At 36.9% G+C, this 15,149-nt stretch overlaps 1 protein-coding gene across 1 annotated transcript in view; it reads left to right on the forward strand.

Annotated features, from left to right (window-relative positions):
- The window catches only part of MSH6 (MUTS homolog 6), a 127,879-nt gene that overhangs the window by 41,808 nt on the left and 70,922 nt on the right, over window positions 1-15,149 (forward strand). The gene's annotated exons all lie outside the window — the stretch shown is intronic.

Genomic DNA, 15,149 nt, shown 5'->3' on the forward strand with positions numbered 1-15,149 from the left:
CTAAGTTTTACATTTGAACCTCACCCCTTTCGTTGCTTGAAGCTTGCCCAAACTAGAGGGTGGAATTTTGGCTCGTGGTAGGATTATGAATCTTGAGACTAGGTTGGAATCCAACTGAACTTGTTGGTTCCCAAAACCCAATATTGGAAATCCAAGAGCTTGCCAATTCTTCGATAGGATTTCACAATCAATTTTGGCCAACGAATGAGAATGACCTTGATTCCCATGCACTTCAGCCTCTGCTACACCTAGGCGGGTAGACCTTCACCTCAAACCTGACCACTTGGTTCAAAGCTTTTATATAGCAAATTTAAGCTTTCTGAGTTCTCCGATTGGCAAAATCCTTGAACTCAATCAAAATAAAGTTGAATGCTGAATGTTTGAATTGAATGAAAGTTTGTCTAAGGTTTTCAATAATGGATTTGATGCTTGTAAGAAGGAAGATATAGATTTTATGACTTCAAATATAAATCTAATAATAATACTTAAATGATTAAAAAGACCAATGCCTTTGCTTATTCGGACAATAGAGTCAACTACAATGAATATTTTCACGTACAACTTTATAAAGTTCTACGCACTTATATTGTCAACAATTTAATAATCAAGATGCGACAGATCAATGTATATACAATCTTAAATTAGTCCAGAGTGAACTTTAACTCCTTTGGTAGGGAGAAATTGGACACAAATGGAAACAATTTGATATTTCACTATATCTATGATGATCATATTTAAGATGCTAAATAACCGTGTCCACTTATCTGACACTTAAATTGTTTACAAAATTTAAAGATGATTATAAAGGATGAATCAACTACAGTTTAATATCCATGCCTCCATTAAAAATAAACAAAACAATGTCTTTTATTTATTATTAAAATAAAATATTTGAATTCATATTACAAAGTCATGCTTTGAACTCCTTATTCCTCACAAATTTTCTTCTTCTAATTGCTTCTACTTTTGTCGAATATGTCTTTCTGTTCTATTTCAATGAAATAACCCTTATTTATATTCCTCTCATTCAAAGGTGTGACTTTTCAAAAAGTCATATCAAATTCTATTTAATTGCACCTTTTCTCTTAAAATACAGAGAAATTATAATAAGATAATCTTGATATGCTAAAATATTTATATTAGTCTTCATATAGTTTCCATACTTTAGTGGTTGATTATCATTCCATGAGAATTGAAGGCATATGTTGTGATGTGGAGCCTAATTAGATTTGGAGGTTAATTTTTCCTATGTGGTTTCCCCCCTGATTATTACTACTAGGGTTTGGGGGCAGCACCTCTTGTGGGGTCCTAAGGTAGCACCCCTGAAGCCTCAAATGACTCTGATTGTAAAAGGTGTCGGTTGCTATTTTTCTATTGAATGACTTATTCTAGCCCTAATTTTGTAAGGGGCAAAAAACTTGTTTAAAATGGCTTAGGGTTAGGGATTTCATAATGTATGATGATATTGTAGCTTCTTGCGACAGTATTGAGCTTTAATTGATTGCGGATTGTAATAATTGGATAATAATAATAGTGGACTTGCTGTTGGTCGACATAGCCCAGGGATTGGGTGAACTATGTTAAATCTTTATGACTTGTGTTCTCTTCTATGCGATTTATTATTTTTTGATATTGGTTATATTTGCATGTAATTGTTATTTCTGTTTGTGATTAATCCTAACAAGTGGTATCAGAGTGAGGTGTCATTTTTTTTAGTTATTTTTTGCAGGAAGGTCTCACGGTTAAGTGGGAGCAATGGCAGACAAGGGTAAGCTCAAGGTTAGGAAGTTTAATGGGCAGAATTTTCAGTTATGGAAGATGCAAATGGAGGACTATCTTTATCAGAAGGATTTATGGTGGCCATGAGAAGGAAAATCCAAGAAATCGACCATTATGACAAAAGAGGACTGAGAGATTCTAGACGAAAAGGCACTTGAAAGTATTTGTTTACGCTTGGCACAATCGGTGGTGCTTAATATTACAAAAGTGAAGAAGATTGAAGAGTTGATGCAAACCTTAGCAAGGTTGTATGAAAAGCCCTCCACTTCAAACAAGGTATTTCTCATGAAGTGTTTATTTAATATGAAGATTGCAGAAGGTGGATTTGTTGCAGATTATTTAAATGAGTTTAATATGGTTACTAGTCAGTTGTCTTCTGTAAATGTTAATTTTGATGAAGAAATTAGGGCTCTCTTGATTTCGTGCTAGAAAGCTGAAATGGCTTGGTAATGGCTGTGAGTAATTCTGTTTTTGGATCTAATACCCAAAAATTTGATGATGTGATTGGTGTTATTCTGAGTGAGGAAACTCATAGGAAAACCTTGTTATTATGGATGTTGATGTTACTACATTGGGGTAGTATCCTAAGCATTGGAGAGTATTGACATGTTGCATTTCATGACTGTGTTTGTCATTGATGTCAACATAATAGAGTAGTAGATAGAGAACTTAGTTGTACGGATAAGGTTTTGATTGTCTGGTGATGTGTGTTCATGGACATGTTCAGTATAGTGTCATGATTTGAAGGTTCAATACGCAACACCTAAGTCGAAGACTTACATAAGTTGTACCTGATTTATAGAGAGCATTACAGAGAAAGAGTACCTGAGAAGCCGTTTTTGATGTTTGCATTATATCCTTTGACAATGATATAATCTGGTGATGCATGATCAGCCAGTGACAGTGTACAGTTTGATGGTGATGTCAGTAAGTGCGCAGGTCTTGAAGTCGCACGTGTGAAGTTTTCTAAATACTATAAGTTGACAGTTCTATTATAATTGCGAATTAATTAATTATCTTATTATAATTAATTGGGAAAGCCTCAAGGTTGACTCAAGGAGTTATTTTGAAGATATGGTACAAAGGAAAGATATTTTCCTTCTTTGTAAATGTATCAAGTATTGTATTGAGTACAAAGTGTGAAAAGGAGCAGAGTGTTTATTGAATGCAAGTAAGTGATCCAAGGGATTATCGGATGTGAGTTTTGTGATTTGGTTACAAGATAAGAAGGTGCAAAGGTCCGATTGATAGGACAAAGGAAGGAAGTGCAATTCATTACTATTATTCTGTAAGGAATAATACAAAGATCATTTGGACAGTGGGTTCATTGATCTTGCCCTTGAAGCTATTTGGGTAGTGGGTCAAGCTATCTTCCACAACTCCTAATAAGGTTGGGATCTCCTAATGGGGATTCAAAGTCTTCTAACAGGGACTGATATTTCTTGAATGTTGTTATTGACTTCTACTAGGGTCTCTCCTCTAACAAGAAATATTTATATTAGTACATCATCTTGTGGGTACCATCCCCACCAAGGTTTTCCTTTTGATCAAGGGTTTCCCTAGTGAACATATTTGGTGTTATTGTGCATGAGTATCTTGTTGTGGTTTTTGATTATATTGCTCATATGGTTAAAGTTTAATAAGGTTGATAATTGTGATATTAGTTGGATAACTGATTCACGCCCCCCCTCTTAGTTATGTTGGTGGACTATATATTCTATCAAATCTCAGGTGGGAAGTGCTTTGAATGCATAAAGTAGATGCATAACAAGTGAAAGAGAAAACAATTCTAGAAATTGTGAGAAATGAATAGGAAAATCAAAGGGAAAGAGGTCTCAATCTAGTGGACCCAGAGATTGCTGGTACTGTGGAAAACCAATGCACAAAAAGAAAGATTGTTGGATTCGAAAGAACAATGAAGGAGACAAACAAGAAGGGAACAATGAGGCAAATATGGTAAGTAATAAATTCGAAGAGGATGCTTTGCTTCTTTCTTTAGAAACTGTTAATGATTCATGGGTTTTAGTTTATGGTGATTTATTTCATGCTACACCCGATAGAAGCTATTTTATTGATTATTTCTAAGGGGATTTTGGGCTTATTTATTTGGGGGATAATGAACCTTGTCAAATTGTTGGAAAGGAAGAATTAAGATTAATTTGCAGAATGTGATTCATTGGCTACTATAAGAGGTAAGACATGTTCTAAGGTTGAGTAGGAATTTAATTTCAACAGGGCAATTGGGTGATGAGGGTTGCATAGTTACTTTTAATGATAAAAATTATAAATTTTCAAAAGGTTTCTTAGTAGTAGCAAAAGGTGTGAAAGTAGGCCCCTTATATCTTTGTACAGGTCATACTATTCCTTCTACTTTAATTATTTTAGAGAAAAATGAAAGTTCAGTTGCAGTTAAGTAGGGAGAACAAATAGTTGCTGTAGATTTTGAAAAAAATGAAAGTTCAATTGCAGTTGAGCAGAGAGAACAAACAATTGCTGTAGATTCTGAAAGAACGCTATGGCACAATGGATTTGGGCACATGAGTGAGAAAGGTATGAAATTATTTCATTTAAAAAAAGATTTACCATGTCTCAAATGTGTCAATATGAATTTCTGTGAAAGTTGTGTGTGGAAAACAAAAGAGAGTGAGTTTTGTGAAGAGTGGGAAGGAAAGTAAAAATGAGAAATTAGAGCTTGTGCATATAGATGTATGGGGACCATATTAGGTATCTTCCCTTGATGGCTCTCATTATTATGTTACATTTATTGATGATGTTAGAAAAGTATGAGTTTATTTCCTTAGATAGAAATTTGATATATTTGTAACTTTTAAGAAATGAAAATGCTTGGTTGAGAATGAGACTGGTAAAAGGCTAAAATGTCTCAGATCTGATAATAGTGGTGAGTATTGCAGCAAAGAATTTGAAGACTATTGTTCTACTAATGGTATTCGTAGACATATAACTGTTCGAAAGACTCCACAAGAAAATGGAGTGGTTGAACACATGAACATGACAATAATGGAGTGTGCAAGGTGTAGTGCCTCTCCCATTTGATTTTGTAAGTCATCGTGATGGATGCTAGCTTGATGATCTTTCTTTGTGATGTTTTATGTGAAAGTGAGTGATGTAAATGGATTATTTCAGTACAATTAAATAAATGGTTAAATTAGGTGATTTAATGCATTTATCGCTTCAACTATATTATTATATGCAATTGCACTTGATCGTGTTGTTTAGTGTGCAAGATTTATGTCCTTGGCAGTGGGACATGGAGTTAGTGATTCAACTGTTCATATCTAGCCAGTGACGTCCCTGTATGGTTGACGTATCTTATTTAATTGATTAAATTAAATCCTTTGGTGATTTAATAAATTCAGACCCATTTGCACTATGTGATTAGACCAGTGAGCGTGTCTGTACATTTAGAGGTTCGCATTTGTTGCGAAATTTAATAAAGAATTCTGTGATTTATTGGTTTAAGGAAATCTTGGGCTTAATTTAATTTGATTCTCGGTAGCTTTACCATAGTTGAATTCCAATTACTTGGAATAACCTATATCTTTGTTTGGGTTGCTTAAGGGTTTAACTAGGTGATCTGGTTAATTACTATAATCCTTTTTTCACTTGAAAAGTGAATATATATCCAAAAATGATTTTATTCCTCACTTCTCACTTTTTGAAACAGAAAATTGAGAGCAAATTCCAAATCCTCTTCAAAAGGAAATACTGCTCTGTTTGTTGTAGGAGCTATGAGCATGGGATCGTCTCGAGGTTGGCCACGTTGGATCCAGCTCGAGGAGACCTTGGATTACCGTTACTTTTGACAGTTTCTATGGGGTTTTTATTTTATTCCTTGGGTTTTTGTATTTGCCCTTTTGGCAATCAGGTAGGGCTTTCTTGTTTTATTGTTTCAGCTCTGTTTCTGCTTCTATTTTTGGTAGCCGTTTGTTAGGAGGTTGAGAACTAGTGTTCCCCTCTGTTTCTGATTGGTAGCTCTAATTGGTTGGGTGGGTATGACCATTTTCTTGTTTTTTTCGGATGAGGATTTGGGGTTTTGCACTGTTATGCTGGACGTTTTTGCATACAAGGTTCAAACCCGATTTTTATTGGATTTCTGTGGCTCATTTACTTGAGGGTAGAATGGGTTTTATTTTTGTGAATTTCAACAACATTGAGCTTTTGAGGTTTTTGCCTTGATTTGCATGCCACCTAGTTTTCTAGGGTTTTATTGGCATGGGGTTGGTTGTGGATTTTGATTATCTTTAGGATTTCAATCCAATCGCCATTGTATCTTTATGTTTGCATTGGGATGTGTGCCGCATTTGTACTCCTGAATATAGGTCGGTTGAGTGATTTGTTTGCTTGTGTCTTTTGTTTCTCATCCAACCCTTGTTTAGTATTGATTTCGTGTTGTTGGTTGTGCCCACAAACGAGCATGTACGCGTGCGTTTGATGGGATCTTGCGAGACCCGAACTCTCAGATATAGGCCGGTGAGGGATTGTTCATTTGGGGTTGGGTTGGGAACTTGCATTGCCTCTGGGCACTCATTGTGATATGAGCATGGGTATGTAAGGTAGACGTGTGGAGTGGCTTCTCTTGTATACCTCGGTTGTATTCCGATAAGGTAGCATGAGGAAGTTCTAACAAGTGATAACTAAATTAATAAATGGGTAATAAAACTTAATTGAGATAAATGAATGCATGTACGGTGTATTCGAAGGCATGGTGTGATGGTTTTTTGAGGGATTTGTTCTGCACCCGATTTAGCTTGGGCTTTTTGATGCCAAATGACTTACACTCCCTACATAGTTGACCTATAGAGTGTCTAATTAGGACTTGTTGTATTGCCTTGTTTCATGATCTTGGTTTCAGTCCTCTTTACTGTCTGGTGTGAGTGTTAGTTATGGGCGTTTGTTTTATGTGTGGTTGTGGTTGGATCATTATCTCCATCAGCATGGTGGGAGCGAGCCTATGGGTTCCAAGTGGTTGGGAGGTGTAGCTACTTATACCATTGCTAGGGACCGACGTACAAAGACGGTCTGTTTCTTGTTGAGATCGATGCTTGATGTTTCACTTGGTATATTAGGTTTCCGGAGTATGTTCCTTGTGATTTATGCTTTAATTGGAATGCTTGGATAACATATTTAGATGATGTTAGGTTTCATTTGACACATTCCTTTATTATGATGTTATCGCATATGGTTAAATGATATGTTTCACTACTATTTGGAGTATCTATGCTTTGATGGATTAGCATGTTGGATCTTCTCATTCTTATGATGTTACTTATGTAGTAGTAGTAACACCCTCATAAGACAACTCTGACTATCTAGTTGGCAGTTTGGGATGTTATGCTCGAGGGATGGCTAGGATGCATGTAGTCTCATGATGTCATTACGGTTGGAAGGAACCGAGCACCGATTTTAGTTGTTTTGGTGCTTAGTTGTTTATGTTTTCCTTCATATGATGTTCGGTTGATGAACCATGTATGTATATTACGATGTTGCTTTCCACATGTTCTTTCATATGCTGTTATGGATTAGACAGATAGATGTTTTCTCCTTCCTGTTGCATGGTGTTTTTTATTTTCTTGCGTTCGAGTGTCCAAGCCTCAATTTTGTGGATTCAGTACTCCCTAGTGTGGAGGTTTTTTACCCTAGGGTCTTTTAGACTTAGCGTTTTGCCTTTTGGTTTTGAACCTGGACGATATTTGTTCAGCATTGGGCGATAGTGAAAAAGTATCTCCTGGCTATAGTAAGAAGTATCTCCTGGCTATAGTAAAAAGTATCTCTTGGCTATAGTAAGAAGTATCTCTTGGCTATAGTAAAAAGTATGTATTGCCTGGCTATAGTAAAAAGTATCTCTTGGATAAAAAAAGTATCACCTAGCTATAGTAAAAAGTGTTTCCTAGATTTAAAAAGAAAACATCGCCTAGCTATAGTTAAAAATGTTGCCAAAGGTTTATGAGTATACCTGCTCAGGTGACCAACGGGCACTTTTTGACTTATCGAAATGTTTCGAGAGGTGTTTTGGCTACCCTCTACGGAGTTCTTGAACCCCATTGTTTGACCTTTTGAATTCAGGATGTTTCGAATTCAATTGTGTTTGTGATCTTGGTAGCATTGTCATTTTGGTTAGTAGTGTTGCTTGGAGACCGTTGGTGTTTGTTTGTTTGGTTAGTCTTCTATTGCAATCTTTGTGATCTTCCGCATGTTGATTGTCGTGCACATCCATGCTTGTAAAAAAAAAATTATATTGGCTTTTATTCATCCTTGTTCCAAAGATCTCCAAGTGGGGCATTACACAAGGATAATGAGGTTGCATGTTGGGCTACTCTTACACATGTAGGTTGAGGCTGTCAATATTGTTGTATACTTGATCAATAGAGGTTCCTCTGTTCCTTTGGGCTATGGTATTCCAGAAGAAGCATGGATTGGTGAGAAGATCAGTTATTCTTTTCTCAAAATCTTTGGTTGTGAAGCATTTGTTGGATATGACATTGATGAAGTCGGTTATAGGCTTTGGGATTTTGAAAATTGTAAGAAGCAGGTATGTCATATTCAATGAGAAAGTGTTGTATAAAGCTCTATTGTAGCAGCATGAAAAGAAAGAAAATGATTATGTAGTGTTGGATGATACTCAAAAGAATGATGTTCTAGTAGTCCCTCATGCTCCGCAACAACCACAACAACAAATACCACACACCCTAGGGAATATTAGATAGTCAACAAGGCTAAGTAGACCTCCAGAAAGATTTTCTCCCTCTTTGTATTCTATTTTATTAATAGATGCTGGTGAATCTGTAATGTCCCCATTTTTGTTGGCACTGGAATTTGAGAGATTAGCCTATTATTGAGATCCTCGCAGGCTAATTATTGTGAATAGAGGGTCTTTTGCGACAGTGGCTTGACTTGGGAGGGTCTTGTCTTCTCCACAATTCAATAAGCCATCGGTTGGTCTTTGCTTGGCCTAGATTGGACTTCGTTTGGGCTTAGTTTTGTGTACTTACTATTTGTGGTAAGCCACGTGTTGATTGAGATGGACCCTTTCTATTTTTCGAAAGTGCATTTAGTCACATGGAGAAATAATAGGTATGATTCCTATTTCAGAAGATATATTTAAATGATGAGTATTTTGGGAATTATTATATTTTTAGTGGCCAAATTATTATTAAAAAATTAAATGACTTATTATAAAGTTATAATTTAACTTTATAATTTCACTTAAGTTGAAGGTTGAGTTATCATTGGAAAGAGGCATTTATTAACTAGTTAAGCCAAGTCAAGTGAAAGAATTTAATGGAAGCTTCTAATTAATGTGGTGTGGTGAAGCTTCTTGAGTGAAGTTACATTTTGGCAACAAAAAGGCATATGGAAGTTATAAATACAAGCCCATTTGTTGAGAAAAGCATGGTTGGATATTTATTTGCTTTTGTTGCATTTGTGGCTTTTTTTGAGGTTCTGATTTTTGATGCCCACGTTGAGGTATAAAGGTTTTGATGCTGAGAAGTGGTTTTTAAGTCACAGTTGAGGTATTCTGAATTAGTTCTGAGAATTGTTTTGAATCACCGTTGAAGTATAGTGATTTAATTATATTTTGGGATATTGGTTGAATCTTTTCTACTGTATTCTCTGTGGGTGAGGAGCGATTGTTGGTTTGAATAATTCAGTGTCTTCTTTTACTGTATTGATTGTGGCTGAGAGGACAATTCTATCTTGGAGAGTTTGGTAATTTACATCTTTGATTCTTGGTAATTTTTGATTTGGATTTCTGAAGGCTGGACATTTGTGGTTTTGCTGGTGATAAAATCTTTATGTGATTGCAAGCGGGAATTGTTTGAAGCATACTGAGTTAATGAATAAATTCAGAATTTGATGTGAGCCATTTGTTGTTTCTGGTTTAAATGTGCAAGTTCACATGGCAGATTTATATGCTAGTCCTTGATATTTATTTGAGCAATGTATAAGGCTAAAGTTAATTGAATTTGTGAACAATTGTTGCATTTTTCGATATCGTGTTTTAGACTATTAAATACCATATATGCAGTGATAATTGGGTTGTCTGCCAAGTGTTTGTTGAAATGTCAAATGTTTGAATAAGTGGTATTGCTAGAAGCATAACCAAACAAGGTTATTACAAAACCTGAATGTTATCTTGAAGCTGTCAGGTGGATACAAAGATTTAGTGGGAGTCTGCAATGACAGAAGAAATTGGCTAAGGAGATGTGTCCAAAGACATGAGGAGAGGAGCTAAGATGTCCAAGGTACCTTATGCTTCAACTATAGGGAGCTTAATGTATGCCATGGTATGTACTAGGCTAGATATTGCACATGTAATGGGAGTTGTTAACAGGTATATGAGTTATCTTGGATTTGAGCATGGGAATGCAGTTAAATGGATTCTCAGATTTTTGAGAGGAACATCTAGTATGTGTTTACATTTTGGGGGCTCTACTACTGATTTCCAGGGTTGTGTTGACTCAGATTTGGCAAGGGATATTGATACTAGGCAAAGTACTATAGGTCTTGTAGTTACTGTAGGTGGGACAACAGTGAGTTGGATTTCTCGATTGCAGAAGGTTAATACTTTATCCACTATAGAGGTAGAGTATGTTGCTGTTGCCAAGGCAACCAACATACTCTACCTAATTAGACTCAAAGGATAATTTTTCCTCAATCTTTTTCCTATGCGATTTCCCCCAGAGTATTACTATGGGGGTTTGGGGGCAACGCCCCAGGTGCGCTCCCTGTGGCAGTACATGGTGGGGTCGAGGGGCAACGCCCTTCGGGGGTTTTCGGGGGCACTGCCCCCGATCGAAGCCTCAAATGACTTTATGATTCTAAAAGGTGTTTGCTGCTATTTTTCTATTGGATGACTTATTCTAGCTTTAAATTTGTAAGCGGCAAAAAACATATTTAAAATGACTTAGGGTTAGGGATATCATAATGTATGATGATATTGTAGCTTCTTGCGATGGTATTGAGCTGTAAGGGATTGCGGATTATAATCATTGGATAATAATAGTAGTGGACTTGTTGTTGGTGGATTTAGCCTAGGGATTGGATGAGCCACGTTAAATCTTTGTGTCTTGTGTTCTCTTCTATGTGATTTATTATTTTCTGATATTGGTTATATTTGCATGTAATTGTTATTTTTGTTCGTAGTTAATCCTAACAATATACTTCATCTTCATATCGAAGTCCTGTCTACTTGAGACATGCATTTTTTCTTTATTATTGTTGGTGTAAATACGTATTTACTATTTACACTTAAGTTTACTTAGGTGAATGCATTATTTTATTATTTATTTTGTAAGACACTTAGGAGTTTGCGCACCTTTTTGAGTTGTCATGTTGACAATAAAGAAGTACGCAACACTAATTCAGCACATGGTGTCTACAACATTGGAGTTTGCATCATTCATTGAGTTGTCATGTAGACAACACAGTTATTCACACTCCCTTTTTATCACATGTTGTCTACAAAATAGATTTGCATGATACACACTTGTAGGCTTATCCTCTCAGCATCGCACTTACTTCCATGCATAATGGAGGATAATTCATATTTGGTGGACATGTGTCTGGTTGTATGACTTATTATGTAGCTGATTCTTAGGCATTCTAGATGCATCTCAGAGACATTTATATACAGGCAATCCTAGTGTATTTTCATGCATATTGAATCGAATACATTATTATTTTGATCATACTCCTTTCTGGTTTACAGTTGTGCTTGTGTTTGAGTCTTAGTTTTTGGATGAATTTTGCCCTAAGGCAAATTCTTACATGGTATCAGAGTTGAGAGATTCTCTCGTCACATAGCCGTTCGAGACCATTGTTGCTTTAGCACTTCGACTTGAATTTGGAGAATCTGTAGAAATTGGGAGCGTCCAGAGCCAAATCTAACCTCGCCATTGCGTCCGGAATGTTGATTCGATGAAGATCGATTAATAAATTTGCCTATGTTAGGCCAAAGTCAATTTTGAGGCAAATTTTTTTTGCAAATCGGCACCTGGAGGCCCCGATTTGCAACACGGGTATGATATTTTAGATCTGTAATTTAATTCTCTATATTTTTGTCACGCATTTTTGCAAATTTTCGGATATTTTTTCCACTTAGTTGGGCTAATAGAGAATTTTTTTTGTAGAATCGGGCAGTCACACCCCGACTCTGCAGCGTGGCATATTCCATTTGGCGCAAAGAATATTCTTTATTCGTTAGCGAACTCAACACATTCTGGCATCGGATTTTTTAAATTTGAACACATACTACAAAGTCCGGCTAGCTCTATAAATCTAGCAACAACGATTGAATCCGACGGAACAACAACCGACCGAGTATACATTTCTAACAAGTATCAAACTAAACCGGCGGACCAACTTGTCCACACCCAGCAGCCTGTCTTCCACTTTGCATTCAAATCCATGGGTATTTCTTTTAATCACCGCGGGAGGCCATTGCACATGGCATGTGGGATTAAAATCCCTTTGCCAGCGACTTCTATTACCCTGTTGGGGGCGGAATTCACTCCTTGACATTGTTATCTTTCCAGTCGGCGGTCTCCAATTTGTAGTAGCCACGCGAACCCGTCCTCTGTCCACGCGGTGCAACACACGATTGCCATGTGGCCACTGACGTGACTACCCTCGACGTCTTTTGAAGTCCACGCAGCGCCATACGAGCTTGCAAACCCTGCCACGTTGACATCCATTTACTTGCACACGTGGACACACTCAACGCCTGACATGTGGACATGTAGTTCGATGTATACAGTCCAGTCAATGCCACCTTTGCACGCCATACCTGTGCACGTAGATTGTTACATCAGCGATCTACGCAACATCCACATCAGTGTACGACTGCCACGTCACCTTGACACGTTTGCCAAATTTGTACGATTCCGTACTGCCATGTCAGCCAAGGGATTGTTTTTTCGTTGGCGTCAACATTTTGCGAGGTTAAAATTATGGCTGTTTGAATATCAAAATCAGGCATTTTCTAACTATTGCGATAGCTGTTTGATCGTCAAATTTAAGCTAGTAATTTTCCTTCCAGACCCCTCTTCAGATTGCTTTTTGATTTGACAGCTTGACTTTGCGAGCCCATGATTTGGTCATACAGACTCCAAATTAGGTGGGATTTTTTTAAATTTTGGGTAGAATTTCCTGAACTTTCTAGCGGTGGTGTTCTTTTTTGGTTTTGGTGCAAGGATTTTTTAAAAATTGCATTTTTTGGCAATTGTACCTGATCAATCCTGCATTTTGCAACTTCAAATGCTTCATACGGGCTCATTTGGTCACCTTTTTAAGTTTTTTTTTTTGAAAGTGGGTTATTTTTCATCTACTTTCCAAATCTGCAGTCAGATTCTAGGGTTGCGTGGATAAAAATCTCACTTTCAGAATTAAGGCTTTTTTACATTGTACTGCTTTGATTACTTTTTAGAATTGTTGTACATTTGAGCTACAATGCTTAGTGACAGATTTGGGCCTCAAAAGGCAGTTGTAAAAAGCAAAATCAGAAGTTCACTTTGTATATTTTGACAAGTGGCCTATTGTACACGCACTACATGTAAAGTGCCAAAAGCATCTTTTTTGGGGGGGTCTTTTGATTGGTGAAAAGGGGGGGTGTGTATTGTGTTTCTCTTTTGTGCTCTTTTCACTTTCTGCATCATAGGTTCACCTAATTGTCCACTTCTAACTTCACGTAATTATTCTACATGGAAAGATATTGCATGGAGTAGATTAATGGAAAAAGGTTACAGTCTTTATGTTGATGGAACGATACCCAAACCCACTGATGCTAAAGAACTCATTAATTGGCAACAACAAGACCAATAGGCTTTAGGAATTATTAGGAATTGTGTACATAGAGATCTCTTCTTCCACATTTCCAGTTTCAAGGAATCCAAACCTACATGGGACAAACTTGAATCATTGAATGGTAAGGTGGATGAGGAAAAGGGATTTCAGATTGAGGATGATCTACTTCTCTTGGATCCAAAGAACTTTGACAAAAATTAAGATTACATCAACAAAACCAATGAGTATAGGGCACTACTTAAAGATTGTGGAAATCCCATGAAGGATGAAAAGTTGATTCATCACATCTTGAAGAGGCTACCTTCAGAGTATGCTTCATTTGTTTCGAGTTATAATACTCACAGGTTAACCATGGGAATTGCTTACTAGAAGCCTACATTTGATGCATTTGCAGAGATGTTGATTGTTGAACAATCTCACTTGATAGATTTGGGACTTCTCACGACATCAAAGTCCAAAGCATTAGTGGCTAGTGATGAGCACCAATCAAGTCAAGGAGGGAAAAGTTCTAGCAACAAGAAGAAGAAGAAGCAATGGAAGCAAAAATCACAATCTGAGACACAACAATCCTCCTCATAGCAAGGCAATTCTTCTTCAAACAAGAAGGGAAGCAATGAAAAGAAGGACAAACTTTTTTGTGCATATTGCAAAAAGCCAAATCATGACGAGCATCAGTGCAAGACTAAAAGAATCAATGAGTTGGAAAACCTACTCAAGAAGAACAAAATTCAAGTGCCAGGTACTTCCAAGGATTTAACTCCAACCTCTTCAAAGAGAAAAGGGCAAGCACTTACAGAAAATACAAGTTCTTTGGAATGGATGCTTGACTAGGTGCCTCCTATCATATGGGTTCTTCAAAGGGAGAATTTTCTTCATTAAAGCAGTCATAGGTACCGCACATCTTTGTGGGAGATGATACCAAAATGGAAGTTGAAGGGAAAGGACATGTAGAAATCTCCTCTCAGTTTACCAAATCACTCATCTTGGAGATGGCCACAAAGTTGAGTTCCTTCCAGATTTAGTGATGGTGCACAGTCCAAAAGATGATTCATTGGTTGCAGTGGGGAAACTCAATCATGACAAGAGGCTTTATTCCTTCTCCTACTTTGTGCCTAAGTCTCCTTCTCAAGCCTTGTTGACTCACTCACATTCACAAATCAAACTATGGCATGAGCGTTTTGGCCTCTCCAGCAACTTTTCTTAAAACACATGGTCAAAGGTCTACCTAACATCAACTTTTCTAAGGGTGAGTGTTCATCATGTTTAGTGGATATGCATCTCGAGGAGAAGTATGATAAAGGGAAGTCTTCTAGAGCACTAGTTAGTTCACATGGTTTTAGCAAGTCCTTTTGTAGTGACTTCAATCAGCCAAGGTGTAATAACCCCAATAGGTTATAACTTCTTCAAACACTAAAAAATTTTTATACTTCAGTTGTTTGACATTTCGTCAAACACTTTGCAAGCAAGCTCTGATACCACTGTAATAACCCTCCTCAAATCTGCCCTAAAAAATGCTGATGAAAGCTCAAGGAATTTCATCAAACAAT

Source organism: Cupressus sempervirens, chromosome 4 (assembly GCF_028749045.1).
Source record: "Cupressus sempervirens isolate cs-2001-9-10 chromosome 4, ASM2874904v1, whole genome shotgun sequence".
Taxonomy (NCBI): Eukaryota; Viridiplantae; Streptophyta; class Pinopsida; order Cupressales; family Cupressaceae; genus Cupressus; species Cupressus sempervirens.